The sequence below is a fragment of the Artibeus jamaicensis genome, unplaced genomic scaffold (assembly GCF_021234435.1).
Source record: "Artibeus jamaicensis isolate MK-2021 breed Jamaican fruit bat unplaced genomic scaffold, CSHL_Jam_final contig_426, whole genome shotgun sequence".
NCBI classification, from domain to species: Eukaryota; Metazoa; Chordata; class Mammalia; order Chiroptera; family Phyllostomidae; genus Artibeus; species Artibeus jamaicensis.
This window is the reverse complement of record NW_026521826.1, coordinates 2,450,502-2,478,304: the sequence shown is the minus strand read 5'-3', so window position 1 is coordinate 2,478,304 and position 27,803 is coordinate 2,450,502. Positions and strand designations below refer to the sequence as shown.

At 44.1% G+C, this 27,803-nt stretch overlaps 1 protein-coding gene across 5 annotated transcripts in view; it reads left to right on the top strand.

Moving 5' to 3' along the window:
- FAM107B (family with sequence similarity 107 member B) overlaps positions 1-27,803 on the top strand; it is a 205,631-nt gene that overhangs the window by 129,497 nt on the left and 48,331 nt on the right. The window contains exon 2 of one of the 5 annotated variants that reach the window (XM_053665732.1): positions 5,557-5,660. The exons of the other annotated variants lie outside the window; for them this stretch is intronic. The gene's annotated coding sequence lies outside the window, so the exon portion shown is untranslated. The remainder of the gene's footprint in view (positions 1-5,556; positions 5,661-27,803) is intronic. 5 annotated transcript variants of the gene reach the window in all.

The following is a 27,803-nucleotide window of genomic DNA, read 5'->3' as shown; positions in this document are numbered from 1 at the left end:
ACAAGCTGTTACTCAGGCTGTTTCTTGCTTTTCATTCACTCCTTCGGAGCTGCTTATGCTCCAGCACTCGCCTAGCCCTGGGTATATTGCAGGTGACAAGACTGATGGGGTCCCCTCATGGCAGGACAGGCAAGGGAGGTAGTTAAAGAATTGCACAATATTACCCAAAACATATTTAATGACAGTTATGTTAAGAGCTCTGAGGAGAAAGTAGCTCTTCGTGAATTAAGATAACTTGGAAAGAATGATGTAAATTACAGCTAAGGCCTTGGATTCAGGTTCCTGATGATAAGGTTAGGGACAGGTTCCTGATGATTCGGGACTTGGATTCTGGTCTCAGTGCTGATTAATTTAAGAGCATGTGGTGGGGTCTTGGCTGTTCGCTTTTGTCTAGAGGAGGAGAACCATGGTATTGTTCCAGCATTCTCACCAAAGGTGAACCTTGAGGCAGTTGTGGGGATGTGGTGTCCTGAGCTGTCGTCCTGAGGAATTCCTGGAAGTGGGAGACTAGTGTTATGCAGAGGGGAACTGACTACCCCTGTGGCCACCGGGGATTTGACCTGGGTTTGTGGGGAAATTGTGGGGTTACTTACATAAAGTTTTTCAAACTCAGGTGGACTATAGGAAGGGAAATGGGGGAGGTGCAGAAACAGAGAGGGTTGCGTTAACACTGGGGGAGCTCTTGAACAGAGTGCAGTTCTGTCACAGATTTCATGGAATGGGAAGCAGCTGGTGCAGAGCAGTAACCATTCCCTGTGCTCTGTAGTGTTGTGTGTGCATGGGGAGGTGGGACGGAAGCATGGTTTGGTGACAGTAATGTTGCGTGCGCATGGTAAAGTCTTAGGGTTCAGGAGCGGGATTTTTGAAGAAAATCCCCTTTAGCTACCATGAAATGCAGGAGCCTCGGGCTGTCTCTAATGCTCTTTCCTACCACTGAATCATGAATCCTTAGCAGGAAAAGTCTTAAGGGGGAATGCCAAGTCCAGACAGCTTTTCGGGTTGAATATGTGTTGGGAAGTCTCTAAAAACAAGATAGGAAAAAATACAGGTAGACCAGTTAGCCAGACCGTGGCTGATTGTAGTTACATGTAGTCTGGAAGATTTTGTCACCTCATCCTCTCTTGTCATTTTTGTCGTCAGTGCTAACTAAAGTTATAATGGACCACCTCCTCGGTGCCAGTCCTGGACTAAAAGGGTGGGATTGGGAACAGCGTACATTTTTTAATGTGGTATAGGGGAATAATTTGAACCTTTGAAGCCAGACACATCTGAGTTAGGATCTAGGCCCCAGTGTTATGATGTCTAGTAGGTCACAGACCCCCGGCAGCTCTAGGGCTCTTGACTGGGAGATGAACTTGGCAAGACACACCTCCCACAGCAAGGCGAGGGCCACGAAGCCCTAAGCATGTGGTCCCTGACATGGCCAGCTGTGGTGTTTAGGCTGTTGTCACTTCTGAGTCAGGTCTTCAGTAACCTAGCAGTAGGGATGCTGTCATACTGATGAGCTGATGAGGGACGACTGGGGAGGGTGAGAGGCTTTCTCCCTTCTGTCTTCACTGGGCTCCTCAGCGTGCCCGTGTGCCTTCAGGGGTGTTGTAAAGACGACCTGGCTTTCATATTAGAAATGGCATGTTTTACTCAATTCTGGGATGCAAGTTGTGTCGTAATAAAGTGTGTGAGAGAGAGGGCCCTGACGGTGGTGTAAGCTTCTCCGTGTCATTATTAATACATGAAACATGCACAATCTGCGAGAATTAAAGTTAAAGTTCACAATTTATCCAAGTCTGTCAGGCCTCTGGGCCTGATGCATGCTAATGAGTTTACAAAATCCTACAGTCATATTATAACTCCTGCAGTGTACATAATTAGCAGTGTATGAGTGTCTGATGTAGGTGTATTAAAATTCCCATGTCCTAGGGGAAGTTAAGAATGTCACTGTGGATAGGAATATGTAGAGGGACTTTAAAAATAATATTCTTTCCCTTAAAACTTAATGTTATTTAAAATAGGTACAGTTGTGGCCAGGGTCCTTTTTTCTCCTTTCCTTTTTTTAACAGAGTCCCAGAGTACTGTGGTGCATCGGAAAGAGACAGTTCTAGTCTTTTTAGCTCTCAGAATCTGAGGTCCTCACTTATTAGTGTATGGTTTTTGAGCAGACTATTTGTTTTTCTGTTTCTTCATCTGTAAAACGGAGATAATCACACTTGCCTAACTCTTAGAGTGCTCGAGTGACGTGAAAGCCTTATTCTTGACATCTGGTGGAGCACCCTGTGACTCTAAGTTGTCATTGTTGGGACTACTCTAGGCTTCTACTGCATGAGGGCCACCCCTCCAGGATAGGGGTGACTCTTTGAAAGTGACAGGAGGCAGGGCACAGAAAGGTAAGGAGAACTGGCCTTACCATCCTTTAGATTCCTGCTGCGGTGGGAACAGCAGCCATTCTGCACTCAAGGGATGGAAATAAGCATCTGGGAAGTTCTAGACTGTCAGACTTAGGGTTTCGACCTGGGTTAGTCAGTTAACCTAGAAGGGCTTCTGTATTCTTGTCTGTGAAATATAATAATAATAAGTGTAATAATATTATTTTTATTGTTACCAACTTGCAGTTCTTGAGCACTTCTGCAGGCATTGGGCTCAGTGCTTTATGAAATTTCTTCATTCATGTAGCAAGTGTTTAACACATTTTCCCATATGCCAGGTGCCAGATGCTGGGGATATGTGAATAGGGCAGTGGGTAGGACTGACAAAATCCCTGCCTGCATGGAGCTTATATTCACGGGAAGACAGAATGTAAATAGCTACATAGATAACATGATGCCAGGTAATGTCAGTGCTGTAAGAAAAGTGGATCAGGTCAGATCAGGAGTCTGGTGGGAGAAGAGGTGGTGTTTTTAATGGGGTGAGGCCCCCCTGATGAGGAGAATTTGAGCTCTGCATGAAGGAAGGGGTGAGCCTTGCTCTCATCCGTCTGTGCAGAGGCGAGGGCAAATAGTGGCCTAGAGATTGGAGGAGGAGCTCCGTCTTGAAAAAATGCCAGGAAAGCCATGTGGATAGACCTGGTTTGTGGGGAGGGTTGTGAGATGAGGTCTGAGTTGGGGCCAGATCACGTGGGACCTGTTGCATGTGGTCTGGTCTTGGCTGCTGGGGAGACCATGAGGTGGTTCTGAGTAGGGGATGGTGGAGATCAGATCCGCCTTGCAGGTTATAAATAACCCTCTGGCCTGAATTGTGGTGATCTCTGCAGAGCAGTCAGAATGGAAGCAGGAGGACCTATAGGAAGCTCTTGGGAGTCCCTGGGGATGTTGTCAGGCCTGGGATGCAGCTGGGGAGAGGTGTTTAGATGCCTGATATATTTGGATGATGGGTGATCAGCACTTGCTAAGGACTGGAGCTAATATGCAAGAAGGAAAGCAGTTGGGAGTGACACCTGCGTTTTTAGCCTCAGCACCTGAAGGGTGGTGCCACTGACTGACGGGAAGCCTGGGGGAAGATTATGTAGTGCTCACAACAGCCACTGACATTAATGCTGTTATGATTTCCATTTCTCAGATGTGGAAACGGAGGGTCAGAGACGTAAAGAAGTTTGACCGAGGAAGGAAGTCAGGATTAGGACCAAAGTCTGGCTGTTGCCCAAGCCTTGTGTTCTCAGCCCTTTTTGCTATACTGTGGAAAATATCTCAGTTGGTTGTCATAACAGATTGGAGTGAAATAGGCTGTGTGAACACTTCCAAAACACATCCTTTTTTAAAAAGTACTGCTTTATTGGGAAATAGTTTTTATATGAGTAATATACAGTTCACCCATTCTACATGGATAGTTCCATCATTTTTAGTATATTTGTGCTATGAGCAGCCAACACAATTTTATTGAATCATTTAGCCGAGGCGTTAAATTCTGTCTGTATATGCTGATTTTATTGTTTACAGAACATGGATACCTGGCACCCACCTAAATTAAGAGATTGGACATGGGGTTTTGAGATGGAATTCCACGTGATGGTGCAAACCAAAATAGATTGTTTTTTCAGTAATAATTTAAAATTCCCTGATTTGTAAGGACTTTTACATTCTGTCTTTCCTTATAAAAGAAAAAGTAAGTCATTGATGAGTTTAAAAATGCAAGAGGAGAATGATAAATGGTAAATCTGAAATAGTTTGGTTTCTGTTCTGCCAAGGTGTGTGTAAGAGAAATGGGTCTCTGACTACAACTTTTGACTTGGTTGTTAAGATCAGAAAGGACAGATTATTGCAGTGTTCCCAGCAGGACGTCACTGGGAGTCCCTTTCAAAGGGGCCGGTGATGACAAGTGCATGTACGTGTGCCCCGTCATTGCTGGGCTGCACAGGGACAGAGTACACCTGATCTGGAGACAGCCTTAACATTTGAAGGCCACTGGGATGGAATCGGTTCGTCCTCCCTCAGGCAGGCCTTCCTTTGGCCCAGCGTGTTCCTGGAAACCACAATGAGAAGCATCGTCATGTAGCAGGGTCCAGGATTCTTGTAGGCACAGCCTCATAATTAGCCGTGCTTGTGACCGCACACTTGTATCAAATAAATCTTGGCCATGACCAATAAGTCATCAAAAAGGTGTGAAAGCCAGAAATTGAAAATAATTTGAAATTATGAACTAGATTGTGTTGTTATGGGGGGGCTTGAGCTCAGAGAAGCCATAGAGACTAAGAGATCATTTAATCTGGACTCCTCATTCTTTGGTCAATAAGCTAGTGCTTAGATGTGTGAACTAGCTTGCCCAAGACCACACAGCTAATGGTTAGTAGAGTTGGCACTAAAACTCATCCCAGAATGACAATCCCTAAATACTTAAGTGTTTCTGACAGACATACTAAATATTTTACATGCATCTTTGTTTTCAAGCCGCGCCGCGTGATGTAGGACTATCGTTGACTGTATACGTTTTACTGAGGAGGACACTGAGGCGCGCACACAGTGACTTACCCAAGATCCCACAGAACTCCGGATATTCTCAATGCAGGAATGTGCGCTTACCCGCTCGGGGGCACTGCCGCTCATTACTCCTCCCATCTTTCTTTCTTCTTTCCTTTTTATTATTATTTTAACCTTATTGTATCTTATTAAAAAATGCCTTATTCCTAATAGTTCATAAACATTGCCTTTTCAGGGCCTTCCATGTACTCTAAAGATCTATTCAAACTCGCCAGCTCTAATTTATTGTAAATAAATTATTATTGGAAAGGGACACACTCGCTATGATAAGTATTTAAATAATAATTTTGCTTGGCTTCCTAACATTTAAAGAGTATTTGGGTAATAGACAGTTCAGGACTGTTAAGAAATGTCTAAGTAGTTTTGAACTGATAGCTTCTTTCTTTTGTAAATGCCTTGTACCAACCCAGAGCTTTAAAAATAATTCCTTTGGTTGTTCTTTTCTTTTTTTTAAATCACTACTTATCTTTTAAAGATTGAAAATGTCACCAAAGAACTGACTTATGACGGGTCTGGGAAAGCAAATGTTTCTTACGTGAGGGCTTCTTGTCTCTTTTCACCTTCTCCCTCCCCTTTCTCCCCTTGTCCTCAGTCACATCCTGGGCAGCCCTGCACGTCCTGGGGAAAGATTTCATAAAGAGCAAGCCGGCTTTTGGGAGCAAGAGTGTGAAGGGTGATGGGCGGGGAGCAATGCAGGTGAGAAGTCACCCCTCTGAAAACAGGATTAGGTATTGATTTCCTGAGTGTCGTCAGCCTCTTCTTTCTTTCTTTTTTTTTCCTTAAAAAATCTATTAAACAGTTTTTGTGTGTGTATATATATATATATATATATATATTTAATATTATTTTTTATTGATTATGCCATTACAGTTGTTCTATTCCCCCCTTCATTCCCCTCCACCCTACCCCCCCATCCCCACCATTACCCCCCCTTTAGTTTATGACCATGTGTCTTAAGTTGTTTAGATTCTATAGAAATGAAGATCACATGGAGGGTTAGCAACAGGGGGGTGGGAGGAGGAGAAGGGGGGAGAAGGTGCAGAAAATAAGTAGCCTCTTATTTCTTAAGACTGGTATACTCACCTTTCTGTCTGTCCATGCTGCCCACACGGAGCCTGATGTGGGTGCCACGGAGGTGATCATTATATTCTATAATGGGTATTAAATGAGTACACAGTGGGGGAAACGTGGACTCTGGTCAAGTCCAGGGAAATCTGCACTCGGATGTCCATCGTACTCTGGACCATGGGTTACTTTAAACAGCTTGGCGTAAAACAAAAACAGTTGGCTTTGCAGTTATCCGTGTATGTACCCAAAGTAGGTTTTCCTGTGTTGTTTGTTTTAAATGCTTCTAAATTGTGATTCTTCATGAGCTTCCTTGTTTCATGAGCGCAGCTGGAATCTGTAATGATTGGATCCACCAAGACTGGTTTCTCCCCACTCTCCGTTTGTGCTGGAAACTGAACAGCTTGCAAGCGCCGTCTGCAACATGCTGCATACATGTGCTTCTTGGTGAGCCAGGGCACGGAGCTGACTAATTTCAAATACTGCCTATTTGTGGCCTCTTCAGAATATTTGTAAGATGTTCTTTCTACTGACATCCTGTAGATTAACATGACTTTTTAAATGGAGGTAAATTATTTTCTTACTCATGGATGATTCATTTGATAGTCCTCTTCAAATACACACCCACGGCTTCCCTGAAGTGTGTCACTCCGGTCACGAGCCTGCGCTGGTGTGTTCACAATAGTCATGGGATTGAGTGGGGAATGCGGCCCCCTGGAACACGGAGCTCTCAGACCCGCGGAGGAAATGGAAGCTCGGGAATGCTGATGAACCCAGCTCTTACAAAGCTCCTTAGTGCGCGTCTGGGACTAGAACTCTCCCCCCGAGTCCGGAGTCGGTACAGTCTTCTCTGCTTTCCCCTGCCTTGCTTCACCCTGCCTCCCACCCGTGCTTTCACTTGTCCCCACAAAAGAAGTAAAATCAAAACCAAAAACTCCCTTGTTACTGGGATGATGGTGATGATTTTATTGCAGAAAAATAATAGTGTTTTAAAGAAAACTTCACACAACTCTGTCATCCCCCAAAAGTTTCTTTTTTATATGTGTGTTCTTCACATTAATACAACATGTGAAAAGCATTAAACATTAATATAGTTATTCATAGCATAAACAAAAGCCTAGGTATTTATTTAAATGTATGAGAACTGTTTTTACTGACTGTAGTCTTTTGTCCACTAAGTGAATACATACATGATTTCTTTCTAAATACATATAAATATATGAGTATATATTTCTATTTTAAAAATATTTTATTTATTTTTAGAGAGAGGGGAATGGAGGGAGAGAAACATTGATGTGTGGTTGCCTCTCGCACGCCCCCTACTGGGGACCTTGCCCGCAACCCAGTATGGGCCCTGACTGGGAATCGAACTGGCAACCCTTTGGTTCGTAGGCCAACACTCAATCCATTGAGCCTCACCAGCCAGGGCATGAGCATATATTTCTAAATAAATATGAGTTCTTTTCATGATTTTGGAAGGATGCTTTTCATATTACTATGCCCTTCAAGGCTTTTTCAGGTGTTTGTTATCATTTATTAGTTCTAACATTGTCATCCCAGAAAGAATACAGATCTGATTTTAGATGGCCCGGTGGTATGTGCTAGGTGGTACGTTCTTTACCTCTCTGAGCTCGTTTTCTCACCTCTGCGATGTGCATATTAGACAGGTAGTGCAGATAAAGCACCAGGCGCGGTGCCTGCACGTACATGAACAAACGGTGGTGGTCTCCTGGTGTGTGCTGCCCCCCAACTGCCGTCTGGGTACATGCTTGGTTTCACTCACCCAGTGGAGCGAAACTGTTCAGTTCCATTAGGGCTCCGTTGGAGTTGCCCCAGGTTTAGGAAGAGTGCCTGTTTTGCCCGTGCCATCCTCATGGGCCTGCTGCATGAGCCAGTCTTATAAGTAGTGGTAGCATGGAGAGCTGGGTTAGGAAGCTTGGGGTGAAGGGCCAAAGCTGGAGTTCGGGGGCCAATTGGAGAGTGGGAGAGAGACTGCTGGGCTCAAAGGTATAGAAGTCTTAGTCACCTATAAGAAATGCCATGGACTAGGTGGTCTAAACAACAGACATTTGTTTCTCACAGTTCTGGAGGCTGGAAAGTCCAAGGTCAAGGTGCTGGCAGATTCGGTGCCTGGTAAGGACCCACTTAATGGTTTGTAGATGGCCGTCTTCTAATGTCCTCACATGGTAGAGAGAGATCATTTCACTCATGTCTCTTCTTCTAATCTCATCCATGAGGGCTCCACCCTCATGACCTAAACATCCCCAAGTCCCCCACCTCCAAGTATCATCACACTGGGGATTAGGGCTTCAATGTTTGAATTTTGGGGAAATAAACATTCGGCCCGTAGCAATGGCCAAGGTGAACAGAGGTTTAGAATGTATGGGCAGGCAGGGTTCTAAGAAACAAAGAAGTGTTCTGTAGAGAAGGTAGGTTTTCAGAGACCAGGATGGCAGTGGAAGGAGGAGGATATGATTAGAAAGTGAAGCTGTGGGTCAGAAATCTGAGCCAGCAGAGGAGAAAATCAGGTCAGTAGGTCACCAGTAGCCAGGAGTTCACAGTGATGCTGAGTAAAAGTTCTCACCCTGTACATTTGTTGGTGCATGGGTTCCTGTGTACACACGAACTGATTGCTGGGTGAGGGCAGCCCTATACCCCCAGACAAGAGGGGTTCAGGGTCAGCAGTTAATGGCAGGAGAGTGGTTCATCCTGGTGCCTCACACACAAGGCAGGTGCACCTCCTGTTTTGTCTGGGATGAGCTTGATTTCTATCATTTTTGTCCTGGTAATTATTAGTAGAGCCTTCTTCCACATTCTGTCCAACCAGTCCTGGTCTCGTTGACAAATACTATACCTCTCTTACTACGTACATACCCTAGTGCAGGTAACTGTGATGGTTCTATCAAAGATCCTCATCACAGGTTTGTTTGATTTGAGGTTCTATCTTAAGCACAAGGTCTGCTTGCCTCATTGGGGGAGCTTGGCTGCCATCTCTTTCCTTAGTATTTGAACTCTGGAGAATTTTCCGTATTACATTTTTCTCTCTTGGTTGATGTTTTCAGTGCCTGTCAGTTTTGGCAGTGATCTGCGTAATGCTGTAAACTTTAATACAGACACGCCCAGCAGCATCTGTAATTGCATCTCTGCCTGGGGTTCTCAGGAGACTCTGTCCCTTCCCCTGGGTGCCATGGGGTACAGTACTCCACCTAACCAGTCCCTTGGTGGCAGGAACTGGTGAGGGAGGGAAAGAGAAGAGGGAGAAGAGGCTTTGCCTTCCTTTACTGGTTAGAAGAGTTTTGGGAAGTCTTGTCTGTGTTCTTGGCAGTTGGGGAGTGAGGGATTGGGGGGAGGTGGGGTGGGGGGAGCAGGGCCCTGGGTGCCATCCTGGTGTCGTTGCTAACGCACTCCTCATGCTTCCTTTGGCATGGGTCCTCTGTCCCCTCTGGTAAGAGGAGCTTCAATCCCCAAAAGAAGAGTTAATGTTCTTCCTTGAGGTGCCACGTGAAATGTTTGAGTTGGATACCAGCGTGGCACAGGACACTGGCGTGCAGAGGCTGCTTTGTCTGTGATGAAATGGGGCGAAAGACCAGAGCTCTTGAGTGCCCTGGGATGAGGAAGCAGGACTCGCCTGCCCTGCTGGCAAGTACTTTTCCACCTTGGATTTCTCCGTGGTCACTTGATCGTGGATTGTGTTTTTCCATCTCTGATTGGAAACTCCGAGGGTGGGGGCTGTGTCATCCTAAACTCATACTATGGAGAGTTGGTGCTTCTTCCTAATTACTGCTGCTGTTCTAGGTGGGACACTGAGGGGCCAGATTCGGACCTGAGTGTTGCTGTCTGTTCAGATGGGACTGGGTTGGCTGCAGTCCTGAAGTCATAAAGCACACAGCGGGGGCTTGGCCTCTTCCATCAGCCGTCATTTCAGACTCCGCGTGCCGGCAGCTGAGGCATCACTTACTGCCATCTTTGTATCATTTCTGCCCCACTTTCTCAGCTTAAAACCCTCCCTCCTAAGAACTTCTCTGGAAACACACACTCACATGCACACACCCACACTCACATGCACACACACACGCACCCCTCCCTCCTGAGGACTTGCCCTGAAACATACAAGACACACATACTCATGCATATACTCACATGTAGTAATGACAACAGGTCTGTGGTGTGTTGCAGAGAGTCCCAGCCCTGACCACAGAAGATAGTTCTCGGGAGGGGAAGATGGTGTGTTTGTGTGTTTTCCGTTCTTCTGTTGCTGACTTGCATTCTGAACTTTTCCCCTTCCTTTGTGGCGTCTGATGTTGGCAAGTAAATGTGCAGGTTGGTTGGGCTGATCCTTTTCTTCCTCCTCCATCCCTACCCACCATATCTTTATGACTTGGGTGGGGTGTCAGGACACAACTTCCGTGACCCCTTTAAAAAGATAAAGCAGATAGAGGGCTAGGCAACAAGCTGTGACCTCCCACAGATGAAAGAATATAAAACTAAGAGAACGGCAGCTGGTGGGTGGTGGTTGCATGCTGAGGAAGGTGAGCCTGCATCCTGTTTTCAGAGTTCTGTGGTCCGTACAGTGGTTCTTTGTTTCATGTCACTTGTCACTAAGAAACAGTAGAATCTTTCCCTGTACCTCTGGGTTATATATATCTCCTCAAAGAGTCTTGATTCTGGATGTTAAATAACACACAGACTGCCTCATTAGCTAAAAAGAAAAGAGTATGTCCTCTGCTCTGTCCCTGGGTAACTTCTGTCAATGAGCAATTCTTTTCCATCCCACTTCTTCCGGTAGAGAAGTAGTGTGATTTGGCAGCCTCTGGGGTCTGGCCGCTTGGGCTCACCTTTTGGTCTGCAGTTTATTAGCTTCATCAGTAACAGAGGGATAATAATAGTACACACTTTACAGAGTTTTACAGAAACCCAACTAGTGCATTACTATATATAGTAAGCACTCAATAAAATGTTTAAAAGTCTGGGCATGTTACTGATAAATGCATACCTCAGTACTCTGGTACTGTTCTTAGAAGAACTGTTAGCTATCTCCTACAGGCTTAGTCATTGACTGTTCCCTAATCATGATTTGGGAACTATTGTTTGAGAACTGTGTGTGTGTTTCTGGGGACAGCAAAGAATATTTGAAACAGGAGTGTCCCAGGAAACCCAGATTTAACCTGCAGCAAGTGAGATGGTGAGGGTGAGCTCTAGGGTTGAAGAGTTCTAGTCTAACATACCATATTAACTGCTGTCAACAAAGAATGTGTGAAACTGAAGCCAAGACTGAACTGTCAAGGGTTTTACACAATCTGAAACAATAATCCTAAACTCCCTGTAGTGTCTTCTTACAGTGACTGGGCATTGATTTCAAAACTGCTGCTGGTGTGGACAGCTGCAGGTGAAGTGCAAGTTAGATGTCCCTGGGACCCTCTTGGTGGTTTTTTAAGGCTGATGCAGGGGATGTCATCTGTCAGGGTCTCAGAGGGCTCAGTGGCATGAAACTGAGACCTAAATCAACCTTGTCTCCAAGTGTGCAGTGACTCAGAAGTGGTTTCGCCTCTGCCACCTCCCTGCCCCAGTTTCCAGCCGCTTTCCTCCTTTGCAGGCTCCAGCCGCACTGGCCTCTCTGTTTTCCTGAACCAGCCAAGCTTACGCTTGCCCAGGTTCTGTGAGGCCCTCCAGATCTGCTCTCTGAAAAGCTCAGATAACTCAGAGGCCTCGCTTTAAAAGCAGCCCCCCGACCTGCCGCACCTGCTTTATTTCTCCTCCTGACTCTACTGAACCGATTGCAGTGTGTGCTCCTTCGTTTCTGCCTGTCTTCCTCCTCCCCTCACCTCACCACTAGGAGATGATGTTACCGAACAAGAGGTCCGAGGGAGGGGCAATACAATATTCGGCTCACCTAGGGATGCCGAAAACTGCTATACAACAGGGGCCCCTACTAAAAACAAAATACTAGTATCTACTGGGCTCTTCTGTCCGCCGCCAATTGGAAAGACATCTCTCAATGCCAGAGATTTGTGAAAAGGAAACAAAATGTTTATTTAATCCTATTCAGGCCTAATGCCTCCACTAAAATATCAAAGTCCTTTAGGTTGTACATCTATACCCACACAGCGCTCCCTTCTCCCACTGTCCCAACTCCGGGTACCGTAAATCAGGAAAAGAGCACACACGTCTGTGTTGCAGGCCGCTGGCACCGTCAGCTGTGTCACTGTGCAGGATCTCTGGTTAATCCAAAGTACTGTGGTACCCTCTCATGGTCCACTGGCAAGAGTCCTTTGTACCCAGTTCCAGTCAAAGTCTCTCCTGCTTTTCCAGGCCACGCAGCCAAAGGGGGCACCCCAAAGCCGCGTGGGCCTCTTCTACCAAAGTTGCAGGGGTCCGCACTCCACCAAAAGCATGTGGCTTTCTTCTTCACCTGGCTGCAGGGATCTCCATTCTGGCAAAGCTGCGTGGTTTTTCCTTTCACCTGGGCAGCTATCCCCTCGTGTCCTGGAGCCCATCTTTTCCAAGCTCTCTCACAGGCCTTCTCACTCAGGAGCGCAGCCCCTAGTTTCCATCCTCAGTCCCAGCTACTCCCTTCTCTCTTGCTCCAAACTTGGCCATAGCTATTTAACATATCTATGAAACCAGTTAAAGGTTATAGATATGTTAAATAATCATTCCAGAGGTTAGCTGCAAAACTATTGCTATGCAAAACAGCTCTCAATGGCCTGGCTCTATTCGTTTCTTCCCCCTGGGGGGAGGTGTGAGGACATCTTATATGTTTCTCCAATATTCCTATACACTTTGAATTCTGGACACCATTCCAAATCTTTTTTTTGAGGCCCCCCCCCCGCTGCACCCTGTATCAATGAGAGTCCCTCAAACCAGCATTTCCAGCAACAGGGACTCTGCTTCGTTCTTACAGCAGTGGTTCCTGTGACTTCTTCTACTGTACTCCCAAAGCAACACAGGGTCCGCGTCCCATAGTCCTTAACCATTGAGGACTACTGAATCATCTGTCTTCTCAACAGGAAGAAAATATTTGGGAAGAAAACTCTGCAGAATACATTATTTTAAATTTCACCTTTGTATGGGGCCATATTTTGGATGCCAGTGAGGAGGATCAGGTTGCATTTCCTTTCAGTAAATTAAAATGAATTAAAGGCCATAAACCTTTGCCTTTGGCCTTTGACAGGTTGTTTTTAATCGAAAATAGCCATTTTCTTGTGGTCGTGTCTTGTAGCTATTCCTGAACCTTTACTTGTGGGTGAATGGCTGAGGATACTGTCCGTGCTGTTCCCATTGGTCCTCGTGTGTAAGGTCCCCGGTGGGGAAACCCATTTACACCTTCGGGCCGTGTGCCATGATTTGTTTCTTCATGATTTGACTTCTTTCTTGAGAAGGAAGATGGGATGCTGTTTTTTTTTCCTGATAATGGAAAGTAGCCTTTTTTTTTTTGTCCTTGCCACTAGGAAGCTTAAACCCACATTTAATACTCAGATCTGGGAATTATATTAGGAATGTGTCACACTTCTGCTGTTTCTTCTGTGGTACAGCCTTGACTTTTAAATTTCTATCCATGTAGTTGCATATGTGACTTATTTTGAGGTACTCCAGATCTTTGGGAAGAACTAGAGAAGGACACAATTTAATTCCTGCCTCATCTCTTAATGCAAAGTATTGAGAAGCCAACTTGGTTTTGAAATCCGGTTGCCTTTGTGTGTTTGTACTTGAGTAATGCTTTTGACAGAAAAATCTGTGTTTGCTGAGGTAGAATTTCCATTTCTTCAGCAGATAAGCTCAGGGAAGCAAGCTGCCAGTTGGGTGGGGAGGGAGGAGCCTGTAAATAGTCAGAGTACAATCTTGAGGGAAATATCTCATTGGCTTTATCAGGCTTATTCCAGTTGCAAGAGTTTGGTTACTTGCGCTCAAGGGCTTGAAACTAAATGTGCACTGTTACAGGAAAACTGGCTTTGGATATTACAATACAATTTCTTAAGCTTTGCTATTTCCGAAGGATTTGAGTTTTTTCATTCAGTAACTTAGTGCCTTCCTGTGTTCCGAGGTGTACACTGGATGATATGGATGTTACAAGTGATACTTAACTAGCTGAACCTCCTTTTAAGAGGCTTACCTTCTAGCAAACTGGTTTTCAAAATTGGTGTGTCCAGTTAGTAACTATATCCTAAGCAGTTAAGGAAATATCTTTCCCTTTAGAAAATCAGTGTGTTTGGTGACCTGGGCTTAGTGGTTAATGTAATGAGTAGATAGCCTTTGCCAGGTGTTTGTTACTGGAGTTTTCCTGAGGGGCCTGTGAAAATTCATGGAAAATCTTTTCTAGAATGGTCATGTTTTTCTTTTGCTAGACAAGAATTTCTGGGTAAACAATTTTTTCTGGTAACAGAGGACGCAGTTTGTGGTTTTCTGCCTTATCAATGCCTCCTGATGGGATATCGATCCTAATCGAAGTATGCTGTTCTTTCATACTTTGTAGTGAACCATTTGGCAGGATCCCATCTCTTGGCAGGCCTGAAGTGGATTTATTCCCCTCAGTAAGGACTCGTAATGTTTATATAGAACCCAGTGGTGTGATTTCAGAATCTCCAAAGGAAATGCATGTCCACGATAAGGAAGGAACTTGTTTATTCTACATTTTTCTTCACTGTACATTGAGAAAATTACTCAGAGACATTTGGCAAAGTGAAGAAAGGTGAAAAAAATGGGTTGCGTTTGTGGAGTGTATTAATCTAAGTGATGTTTATTAAACTGATGAAAGACCCAGTGTTCTGCGCACAGGTAAGTCTGCAGGGTATTTTTCCTGAGGGAGTTTATGTCTAATTAAGGCAGCTAGGCACACACTTAGAGTTAACAAATAAATATGTTAGGGAAACTAGTTGCTCATTCTGTTGGACGTGAAGTCCGTGCCGTTTTGCTTTGTGAACTTTTCTGATTAAAAGAAGGCTTTGTCCTCCCATGTCCTCCCTCTGGGCCTGGAGTTTGAGATCCCCCTGAGGCTTGATTTAAACATAAAAGGCGGTGTCAGCTTTAGGGCTGAGTTCAGTAGGGAAGAACTAGGGGAAAAGGAATCATCCTTAGGTAGTATTAGTAGTGTTAGTACCTTTAATAAAACTCAGTTTAACTCATTGTATTTCCTGGCCTGCTGTAGCCACAGAAATGTCAATTGCCTGAAATATCTATTTGGAGAAGAAAAAAAGCTTTACTGAAGTGGTATGTGAATAGAAGACTGTGGATCGTAAAATACTGTTATTCACCTTTGTGATAAAAACATGAGGCTGACTCAGTCAGAGTACCTACCTGCTGTGGACACGTGTAGTCACGTCTACGCCTACGGCACAGGCAACAGGTCTGAGGTGAAAGGGCGCGGCCCCTGGGGAAGCTGGGCCTGAGAGAGGGTAAGAGAACAAGGCCCCTCCTATCCTCCTGAGAGCTAAATTCCTCAGATCTCAACTTAAAAGCAAGGGCAAACACAGATATTAATCAGTTTTCAAAATGAAAGTTTCTAAAAAGAAATAATTTTTGATCAAAAGAAGCTTCACATGATTATACTCTTTTTGATGTACTGCCTAAACTCAGTGATTAATTTCTTTTTCCCCTCTATTTTTTAATACAAGAAACATATAAAAATATCAATACTTTAGGAAGATTTAATCTAATAAAATGTCCCTTCGCTATTCAGTTATCTGACAATTTCTATTTTTAACTAAATTTTCAGTGTTCTTAACTTTTTCATCAACAAATATTTTTTGAGCGTTGCAACTTTAATCTTGTACCAAACATTTTTATTCCTGTTTTATAGTTGGAAAGAACGAAGAGTCAGTAGTGTAAGTTGAGTACACCATTAGGATTCTAATTCTTTTAGGAAAAAACCCGCCCAGTCTTTGCTCCCACGTCCTCCTTTCCTCTCACACCGCAGCCACACCCACTGCTCTTCTGCCGCCGGATGTGTGTGGGCTTTCCCCACACCAGGCAATTCTCTGCGACACTGGCTGGGTGTCCTGCAATTTAACTCACTTCTGACACTATCTGCCAGGGACAGTATCAGCTCCTACAGGTTAAGGGTTCAGTCCAAGAGACCGCCCCTTGCCCCTCTTCAAATGCCCATCTCTAGTAGTAGGGCTGCAGGTCTGACTGGGCTACGAGTTGGAGGTTCCTACAACCCCCTCCTCGGGTTCGAATAATTCTCTAGAGCAGCTCGCAGAACTCAGGGAAACGCTCATGTCTGCAGTTTATGAAAGGACCCGATAAGGGTACAGATGAACAGCCAGATGGAGAGAGACACGGGGCGCAGGGGCACCCGTCCTTGCGGGGTGTGGGGCGCATCGCCCTCCCGACCACGTGGGTGAGCCCACCAGCCCCGAAGCTCTCCAACCCCCCTGTTGGCATTTCTGCGGGGAGCTCCTCCAGTGGGCATGAGCAGTTATTAACACAGTCTCCTGCCCACCCCCCCTCTGGAGAAAGGGAGGGGGTCAGGGCCGATGGAGCTTCTAACCACACCTTGGGCAATCTGGTGAAGGGCCCCCATCCAGGGACCTACCAGAGTGGCCTCATCAGAACAAAAGGGGCTCCTCGTGCTCTCATCACTGAGGAGGCCACAGGGTTTCAGGACCCCCGCGCCAGGAACCAGGGGCAGAGACCAACATGTATTTTCTGTGATCTCACACTAATGCTGCAGGATATTAACTATATATGTTTCTTCCCAGTTGTGCTGATTTCACTACATCACATAGTATAGCAAGCATTCATTCTTTGGAGGAATTTCCCAGTTGTTGACTGCTTTTCTAACGAAATTTACCATTGTATCCATTGTTAAGTGTGTAATTCAGTGGCATTAAATGCATTCACACCGTCATCATCTCTGCTTCTCTGGAGTTCTTCATCTTCCCAGGCTGAATTTCTGCACCTATAAATAACCCTGTCTTCCCTCCCCGGTCCCCAGAAGCATCATTCTGTTTCCTGTCTGTGAATTGGCCTCCCCGGGTACCTGATGTAAGTGGAGTCACACAGTATTCATCTTTTTGTGACAGGCGTATTTCACTTAGTACAAGGCCTTCAAAGTTCACCCATGTTGTAGCCTGTGCTGCAATGTCATTCCTTCTTAAGGCTGAATCATATTCCACTGTATTTTGATACCATCTTTTATTTATGCCTTCTTCAGTGGATCTGTTTTTTATATTGTGGGTCTCAGTCAACGTTTTAAAACATAAAATGCAATAGGAAATGTGCCCACATTAGGGATCAGTACTGTGTTGTGAAATGTGTGTGTGTGTGTGTTGTACCCAAAACTCTGTTGGTTTTTTACATTTTTTACAGGCAGGGTAGAGTTGCACTCTTAAGTATCTAGCAGGTCTTATGAAATTTTTCATGTTGAGAGCTACACAATCTTTCCTGTGTTGTGGGAGGGGTGGGGTGAGGGAGAAAGAGCAGGGCCTGCCAACTTGTTTTTTTTCAAATCACATGTCCACAGTGATGCACTTGGAAGGCATTCCGGTGAATCCTATGTGAGCGTAACAGCATTGTTTGTAAAGTTCTCAGGGTTTTTTGAAGGAGAACCCTCCTGCTTGCACAGTGCCCCGAATGGCACAGGGCTGTGTCAGCCGGAGAGGTCCACAGGCCCTGTGGTTTGGTCAGGCTTGGGGCGGGCGTGCGGGCGGACTGGGCCACACCTGCAGTTAGCTCACTACGTGTGTGTCTTTTATGTAGCTCTGCGATTGTGATTTCGCACATGCCCTCAATTTAGATTTGATATTTCCTACTAATTTAATAACAATCTGGACCTGGAAGGAAGCATCTTTGGTTTAGAGAGGTGGTCAGCCCAGAGGCACACAGAATTGGGACTAGAGTGCCCGGGGCCGTTCTTCCCCCGACTGTGGCTTTTCCGTGCTCTATTAAACACTTACAGCAAAAAAGAAAAATCTCAGTGTATTTCATGAGTGGACTGTAATGTCATGCATTACTAACCTTGAGTGCAAGATTTAGTTGTCTTAAAGCCTGTGTGCTGTAGGTGTTGCGGTGACATCGCAGTGAATATTGAAACTCAGCCTCCTCCCGCAGGCGTTTTTGAGTAGCTGGAAAGGTGACTGGAGCATGGTTAAGCTGTGTGAATGTGGGACTGGGACTGTGCCATGCAGGCCTGGGGAGTTCTAGTGCATTCGACATGTTTATGTGTCTGTTTTCACACCAGTTAACGAGGGAGCTGAATCAGGGGAGGAAACGTTCACTTTCACTAATAGATTTTGGTTAACTTGTATAGAGGGTGTTTGCTTTCAAGCAGAGGAATTGATGTTTAATGCATAAAGACGTTCTTGTGCTGCCAGAGACAGTGTGTTCCATTGGTCTGGAAGGTCTGTAACTGGTACCAGAGTTGGAGCAGTTTGTTGTTTTTCATTGTTTGCTCTTGTTTCTATGCCATATGAAGTTACTACAGTGTCTCCCTTTGAACTTGAAGTCAGGTGTTTTTTTTTTTTTTTGGTTTCCAGAAAGAGAGCTTCTGTGTGGGGGCGGGGGGATGGTGGCAGTAAATGCTTGTTTTGCGTGTTCTTCACTGCCAGAAGGAAGTATGACTGTTGGGAGGTGCATTCTTACTGTGATCTTTTTATTTGTGGCCTTGAACTAGGAGCCTGCAAATATATCCAGAGGTTAGCATTCATTCCGTGTAACCTTTTGTTGCTTATGCCTTGAATAGGTGACAAGTGTGAAGCAAACTTTATTTTACTACAGAATGTTTTTTTAAAGCTTTGAATGTTCATGATTAAAGTATAAACAAGAGGTAAGACTAAACCTTGAGATATGCTTATTAGTCACTGAATAATCAAGTCCTTCAAATGTGTAAACTTGAACTTGGGCTTGATAAACAGCAGATCTATAGAACAATAAATAGATATACCTTGTTTATAGTTTTGGAGATCATATCTTTGCCAGGGTAAGAACGCCCCCTTAGGCTGTCTGCAGTCATAAACTATTTTTTTCCGTCAGATTTCTTCAAATGTCCAACCATCTCTGTCATGAACTCCTTTTTGCTTACCTTTAAAAATATCTTTTTATGTTAAGTTTTATCACCATTATTTTATCCCATGTTTCATTCAGTATATGGGTTCCTGATAATAAAAGTGTGCTTTTTTTTTTTAAAGATATCCACCTCTGGTAAAATGTGACAATCCAATGAAAATGATAGGACTTACATGTTTTTTGAAGTTACTCATTTTAACAAAATAGCGCTTGGTTTGAAATTGTTTTGTTCATTGCCTTCACCTTCTCCCTAGTGGTTGTGGATATAAAGAAAGACTAGTAGTTCTGGCTGGTGTAGCTCAGTGGATTGAGTGGGGGCCTGCGAACCAAACAACCGCTATTCGATTCCCATTCAGGGCACAGGCCTGGGTTGCAGGCTAGTTCCCAGCAAGAGATGCACAAGAAGCAACCATACATTGATATTTCTCTCTCTCTCCTTCCCTTCCCCTCTAAAGATAAATAAATAAAATCTTAAAAAAAAGAAACACTAGTATGTGAAAACAACAACAAAACACTCTAATATGCCCTCAGTTTAATTTGCTTCTTATTCCTTGGTTGGAGTTAGGAATGATGATTTCTTGATGTCCAATATGGAGACAGTATGTTGAATCTCTATTAACATTAATTTCTGTCCAATGAGAGTAGGTATTTAAATGTTCTCTTTGTTGTGTTGTGCTAACAATTTCCCTGTGGCTTTGGCCTGCCTTGCTGCATGCTCCTTGTGCCTGGCTCCAGTGTGCCCAGATATTTGGGGACAGTGTGGTGGTGATCTGGACACATCACGTTGGCGGTGTCTTTTCATTGGATAAAAAACATGATTTCTCATCTACATGGTATGCAGTGATTAGTGCCATCTTAATACCGAATTCACTTTTGAAAGCTTTAATTTACAGAAGGATTCCCCTTCTGTAGCTAATAAAATGGCTTAGAAATATTTATGTATTGGTAAAGACATTTGTGAAAGACGGGCTGGACTGGTGGGGGTTTCGCTCCAGTGTCCATGTTCTGGGTCTGGACAAGCCCCTGGCTGGCCCAAGGCTGGGAGGCGTCCGACTCTGTCACTGCCCTGGGTCCTGGGGAAACCGCAAAAGCACACCCGCGAGGCACGGTCCAGGTTCCCCTTCGTGAGGCCCAGCCTTGAACCGATGGGCTAGTTCGGGAGAGAGAGCTTGGGGGCCCTCGATTTCCCTCCTAGGTCCTAAGTGTCCAGTAACCATCCCGTCTCCTGGTGACCCATGAGCTTACCGTCCTTTTTTGTTTGATTAGGGCCCGCACTCTCAGGCCCGGCTTAATGCTGTCTGCTCCAAAATTTGAGAGCAAGGTTAGACTGAAAAGAAGTACTCGAGTTGTTCTGGAGGCAGGGGAGTTTTCGGTATATATTTTTTCTGAATAATGCCAAAAAGTTTTTGCTGATATAGAATGTTTTATTGCTGAGTTTTTCTGGCTTCCCAAGGACTAAATCTCCTTGCACACACGCAACAGAGAATAAAACTCACCATGATAACACAGAACCCAAAACCTCCCCTTTTTTCCTTTGGCATTTTATTGTCAAGAAATATATTTTGGTACTCTTTCATGTTAGTTATTGACAGTTATATTAGCAAATTCATGAGGATTTTCTGGATTCAGTTAACATGCATGTGTATAAGTGAAATGTGAGAGATTCAAGGAGAATCTTAGGGTTGGGTGAAGGTTTGAACATCAGAACAAAGATGATGATTTGTGAAACAGAATTGAGTTCCAGGATGAAAGGACTTTTGACAAAGACCAGAGGAACCCATTCTGGCAGAAAATTTCTAATCTCTTTCTTCAGGATAAATATAAATCTTTATATCAAATAGCTATCTCAGGGTATTAAATGACCTGTGTTTATGTCCCACAGACATCATGGGACACCAGCTTCCTGGCGTTGCCATTTAGTGTGTCACTAGCCGTCTATCCTGCAAACCCCATGGGGTACACCCCCCACCCACCCCCATTTTCCCCGACGTTACCTCTGCAGCATCCTCCAGCCCTTGGATTCCTGGGACTTTCCTACCAGGACTGCTCTGTACTTCCCCCTCTCTCCCTGGACTTTCAGGCTTTTCCACTGTGTGCTCTGAGTCTGCTCCATGATCGGCCAGGTTCTTCCCCCAAAGTCTTCCCCTCCTGGTCCTGACTGAGTCCTCGCCATCTGAGCTGGCTGCTGTCTGGGGCCCTAGCGAGTGGAGAGTGAGCTTCTTCCACATGGGCTGGGGCCCTCTCCTCATGGTCACTTCCAGATTTCTGCACTTTTTCTTCTTGCCCACTGGTTGCTCATTTCAGTCCGATTCTATCTTCTATTCCTCAGTGCTGTCGCTTACTGGCCATCTGCTTTGTTGATAATTTTGGCACCTGGAAGGTGATCTTCTGCTCCAGGTATCAATATTTATAAAGTGGTAGCCAAAGGTGGGTGAGCAGCGAGTGTCAGTTTGCCTGGAACTGGGGGTGGGGCTTTCTTTGATGGGGTACTTTCAGGTTTAAAACCAACCCAGTTTGTCTGGGACTTGGGTATTTCCCAGGACTTGGGGCTTTCAGTGACTCTTGTAGATCTTGTTAATAACAGGAACTACTTCTGATCTGAAATTCAGAGATCCCACTTGCTGGCTAGAACCTTTCATCCCTCTAGTTCATCTGACAGATTGTCCCAAGTAACATCAGTCACTTGGGTTTTGGCTTTTCCAGGTCCATTCCAAGTCCCTTGCCCCTGCTGTCACCCTGCACGTCAGGCATGTCTCCCCTCTACTTCTCCAGTTCCGTGGCCAACATTTTCACGATGCACTTCTCAATACACCAGATTTCCTTCCATCTACTGTCTTAGCACATCCCAGCACTGGAGGACCAAGGGACCCGCCATCTGTCTCCACCTTTGTTCCTGGACTGCCAGGTTCTGCCAGAGAATGTCACATAAACGCCATTATCAAGACCTGGTCTCCAGCTTCACCGGGGCCTCCACACTGCCTGGAGATGACCTGTTTTCCTCATCAGTACTCTTAATCTGCATAACGACTATTTCAACCTTCTCTACACTTCTTAAACCTCCCATTTCATAGTCAGCCCATCCCTCATTGTGCGTTATCCTTAGATAACCTTTCCGCTACTAATACGAGACAGTTTTTGAAGGCCATTCTATCTTCTTCCCACTGCCCCTTTGTAAATCTGCTTGCTCCTAGATCCTTTGCTCATTTTTCTGTTTGTAGTACAAAAGGTATCCCCCTCACTTTTTAAAAATCAATTTCTCTACAGCCATCTTCTCCCACCTCCTATTTCAGCCTCTACCTTGGTATTTCTCATAAGGATTTACAGATTTTTGGTCTCACCCGTCATAAAACAAAAACTGAACACCGTGAAACCCAGCCTTCCCTGGCACCCTCCTCTTCTGGCTATTTTCTCCTTCCATTTAAACTTCTCGAGAGGAGTATTCTACTTTTTGGTTTGTACTTGTTATCTACTGCTGCATAACACATTATCATGAACTTAGTAGCTTACGACGACAGACATTTATCATCTCACAGTTTCTGCGGGTCAGAAATCCAGGCCCATCTCCTGTGGGTCCTGTGCTTCGGGGTCTCCCCAGGCTACAGTCCGTGTGTGCACCAGGGCTGTGGTCTCAGAAGAGGCTCAGCTGGGGAAGAATCCATTTCTAAGGTCACTCAGGTTGGCAGAATGCATGTCTTTGCAGTTGTGGGACTTAGGTCGTCTCACTTCCTGGAGGTCACTTGCACTTCCCCTCCATACGGGATTTTATTTACTTTGTGACAGCCTCCACAGATGGCAAGGGAGAGAGACAGACACTTGAGCAGACTCACAGAAGTGATATCTGACCACGTTTTCCAGATTCTCTTGGCTAGCAGTGACTCACGGGTCCTGCCCACTTGGGGCTAGGGGATTGCAGTAGGAGACGAGGATGGGGGGGGGCCTACCTGAACGTCTCTCACCACATGTCTCGACTGGCTCATTCCTCATTGTCTCCTTAAACCACCATATTCTATTTTTTAAAATCCTTAAACCACTGTATTCTATTTATATTCTTTACCTCTGCACTTCGCTGAAACTTAGAGGCAGAATTTGCTACATAACGTGCATGGCCCAGTGCAAAATGAAATGTGGGGTTCCTCCGGGCACAGGTAGGTGGACGGGAGCGGTGTCACTGGCCCGCAGAGTGCCCAGAACGGCTTGTGTAATTTGGGCAGGAGGAAGTGAAAACCGGAGAGGACTGAAGGCAGATGTGTATCGGGTACCGTCCTCTGAAGCACACTGCTCTCACCTAGATGTAGTTTGATATATTGGTTTTTTAAACCTTGCAATAGCTTCTTTAAAACGTGTTTGGTAATAGAATGCCGAAATATGTTAAGTGCTTGGGGGCCTTAAGCAGATGTTAGTGACAAGCAAACAAAATAATACGTGGGTTTATTTATTTGTTAACGTGATCCTTTTTTCTACAGCTTAGTGGTTCTCAAGCGCTTTGATCTCAGGACTCCTTTACCTGGTTGAAAACGTAGTCGAGGGCCCAGAGAACTTTTTCTGTTGTTATATCTATTGATATTTACTGTGTTAGGCTTTAAAATGGGGAAATTTAAAATTCACTTAAAAAAATAACAACATATTACGTACTAAAAAGATAATTTGTGATGAAAAATAAGTTTTCTGAAACAAAGTGCTGAGATGGATGACATCATTTAGCATTTGTACAAGTCTCCTAATGACTTTTTAAATGAAAAATAACTCTTTCAAAATATAAGAAATTTAGTGAGAAGAGTGGCATTGTTTTGTTTGTTTCATAATCAGCTTTAATAGAATATAGGCTCTCCTATCTCTTTCTGCATGGTCTGTTGCTATGTTCTTTTTGTTTGATTGTATGCAGAAAATCCAGTCTCACCAGGTATGCAATTGGGAAAAGGCAGGAGCAGGGAAATAACCTTTTCAGATAGTTATGGATATTCTTTGATGTCAAACCAAAACTCAACAACCAGTAGTTTTCTTAAAGGTTAGGTGCAGTGTGGATTCTGGAACATAACAAAGATCTTTTCCTACTCTGTTACATTAAAATTCATTAACTTATCTTGCATTTTAAGTAGGACAGAAGAGAGATAGTTAAGTCAGTTACAACACATCCATACAATGGTATATTATGCAACCATATTTAAAAAGTATTTCCTCACAGATGGAATGCTTACAAATGTAATAAACAAATTCTCTACTAAGTATGAACCCAATTTTGCTAAAAAAAACAAGAGGTGTGTTTATTAATTGAAAGGAAAATATATCAAAGTATGAATATGCTTGGTGATGCATTCACGGGTGATATTTTATTTTCTTTATTCTTTTCCATATTTTTCAAATTTTCAATATCAGCCATTGCTTCTAAAACCAGGGGAAAATAAGTTTCTTATTTAAAAAGTACAGAAATAAGGATGTCTATTAAAGACATCCTTAAATAGGATGTTTCCCTCATTCATGGGCCACCTTTTATAAGTAAAACCCCAGTATTTGAGTGGTAACAAAGATTTTTACCACCTAAAGTTTTTGTTTATTTAATAGGGTAATGTACCCTTTCTGTGACTGTTCTAAGCCTCAGAACTTTTCCTTTTTATTTTAATAGCAATTAATTGATTTATTAGAGAAACTTTATTCAAGACTTATCCAAGAAAAACATTATTAAACTTTATTGCAGAGACATAAGTTGATTTTCCTCATTTGTGTTACACCTCATGCAAGTACTAACTCCTATGTAAGTAAATGGCGAAAGGATTTTGTCCTATAGTGATACTAAGTTACTCTCATCTAGGACAAGTGGAGAGGTATCTTGGAAATTAGCATGTAGTTAACCTCTCAGTTATTGCCTCTGAGTCATTTTGCTAGTTGTGTGTTTCGCTTTATAATTTATGGCTAGAAGTTGAAGGGGCTTCAGAGAAATGAAAAGGGCAGCTCCCATCTGGGGACTGGTTTCCTGCTTTTACTGCTGGATTTAGAAAGGATGTTGCTCACTGTTATGTTGCTGATGCTGTATTGTACTAGAGTGTTGGCACATGAAGGCTTTTGTCCTCTCTGTAGACAAGGTCTAAATCTGCTGATGGTCTGTTTTCCTGAAAAATGGAGGTCTTCATCCATTGTTGGTACTTCTTTGTGTTATGTTCCTTATGACATAATTATGTGATTATTAAGATGTCTACAGAAGCTACAAAATATCCATAAAATAGGAAATTAGTGGCTTCACATCCTATACTTACCATCTTAAAGATGAGAACATCATGACTTCGACATTCCAGCTGAACTACAGTTTTGCGACTTCAGTTAATAAGTTAGTGACATGCAGAGTTTGCAGTCTTTCCCAAGACTGTTTGCTAAAAGACACAGCTCACTCTGAAGTGTAAATTGTCATGGGTAACTACTTAATTGCCTGTGCTAATATTGCTTTGCTTTAAAAAGTCATCTAAATGAAGATGGAAACTATGATCAATAAAATGGCAATAAATACATATCTATCAACAATTAAATCTAAAAAAAACAAACTAAGCACACAAGAAGAAGAGAGACAGAATCATGGATACACTGAGCATTTGGATGGTTGCCAGATGGGAGGGGGATGTGGGGGAGAGAGGTGAGGGGATTAAGAAGTACAAATAGGTAGTTACAGAATAGCCACAGGAATACAAAATTCAGTATAGGAAATGGAGTAGCCAAAGAATTTAGAACATGACCCATGGTCATGAACAAGGTGTGGGGATTGCCTGAGGGAGTTGGGGGGTGTTGGGGGTGTGGAGGGCAAAGGGATAAAATTTGTGACAACTGTAATAGCATATCAATAAGATGCAATTAAAAATAAAAATAAAAAGTCATTCTGTCCTCTGCTTAAACCAATTAAATATTCTACTTGGGGGCATCCCCAATGGATAAAGTCATCATTAAATTTGATTTAATATCCATCGGATTTTATGAGTTAAGCATTCTGGAGTCTAAGAAATAATACACTAAATATACCTTGTGGTTTTTTCTTTTTTATTATTGAAACTGCCTTTTGCATTTAGTTTTTTCTTGGATCTGTCATTGTCTTTTATGTAATAGTCCGGGCTGGGAAGGATTTGCAGAGTCTTAAGTAGGGACTGAGGAGCATCATTATGGTATTACCATAGTCATAAACTGCAAGGGTGGTTTATCCTCGCCTACCTGTGGTTTTGAGAATAAAATCTGAAATCCTTGCCAAATCTGGGTCCTGATTGTCGAGAGCAAATGTTTCACAATGTAGTCTTTCCTGTAAGTCAGCCTTAGATGCCCGAGCTCAGGTCGTCTGACCCGGACCTTAGGGACAGAAAAGGCTGGGCCACCTATATGGCCACCAGCCCTACAGGTAACGCAGGACCAAGAATAATAGAGTTAACACAGGTGACTGTGCTATTCACTCAGCTTATATTAATGCAGATTCAATCCAAATCTATAACAACACTAATAGTCACTCAGAAACAGTCAGCAGTAACATCACACCAGAGAATTGGGGGATAACAAACCTGAGTCCAAGAGTCCAGATTAGAGTCCAGGTCCTGGAGGCAGCTGGTCAATGTCTTGCAAGACAGTTTTCGGGGACTTCAGAGTCAGAGAGCAGGGTCGGTAGGAGCAGCTGCGTGCTGTGCTTTCTCTCTCAGCTGTCTCAGCTGTCTGATTGAAGGCCTTTGCTTTCATAGTCTTGTCTGATGTACACTGCATCAGCCTTTGATTAACACATGTTGTCTTCGCCACCTTGATAAGCACATGCTGATTATACTGCTCTACTGCTCATGCTCAGAGAGGATGGTGCTACCCCTCCGATAAGTGCACATTGTCCCCGTGGCTCCACTGCGCACACTCTGAGAGGGAGGTGTTCCTCCACCGTAAGCACACGCTGTCTACCACGGTGCTCTGTGCATGCTGGAGGGGTGGCACTATATCCCTCTGAGTCACTGTTCCCCTGTGCCTGTTCTAAACACGGCCTCTTAGATAGGCAGGACTGACACCATCTTAGGTCCTACTCTCGACACTGACGACTGTTCCCATCTTCCCTGTGCTACAGCCCTGGGGCCTCCTAGCCTCTGGCCTTGGCCTCTGTGCTTGCTGGTGGCTCTGTCTGGAATGGAACTCCACACAGCACATGGCTTGCTCCTCTCCTTCATTCAGACCTTTGTTCAAATACCATTCAGGTGTCTCCCTGAACACCCAAAACAGCATAGCCTGCCATTTCTCTATTTCCTTACCTGTATTTTTCCATAGTACTTATCAGTAGCTGATACTATATTTTTGTTTACTTGCTTATTGTCTGCCTGCCCCCCATGACGGAGGTTTCACAAGGGACGGAGCTTTGTTTTCTTTGCTGCAAATTGCTAATTCCACTCTATTTAAACAGTACCTAGCACTTAGATCACAAAATAAATACTTGATGAATTAATGGAAGAATGAACTCAGATTGTCTCTTGTGTGGTCTGTGTACGCAAGATTGCATACCTCTTTTGAAAGACAGGGAATCAAAGGCTTTGTTACATTTTAGGCTTGACTCAAACTTGCCAAAAACCATGCCTGACGTGAAGTTGATGGTCAAATGTTCAGAGAACAAACTTCCAGTTGGACGGCCAGGTGGTTGGCTGTGTGTGTCCCTGTGCTGTCTCCCACAACAGTAATGTGCCCTGGGGGTGCAGAGAACGAGGGCATGAAAGCCCAGGGAAGGGGGTGGAAGCAGTTTGGAATTCCTAATTTGTAAATATATTGGGCCTTTGGCATTCCTTGAGT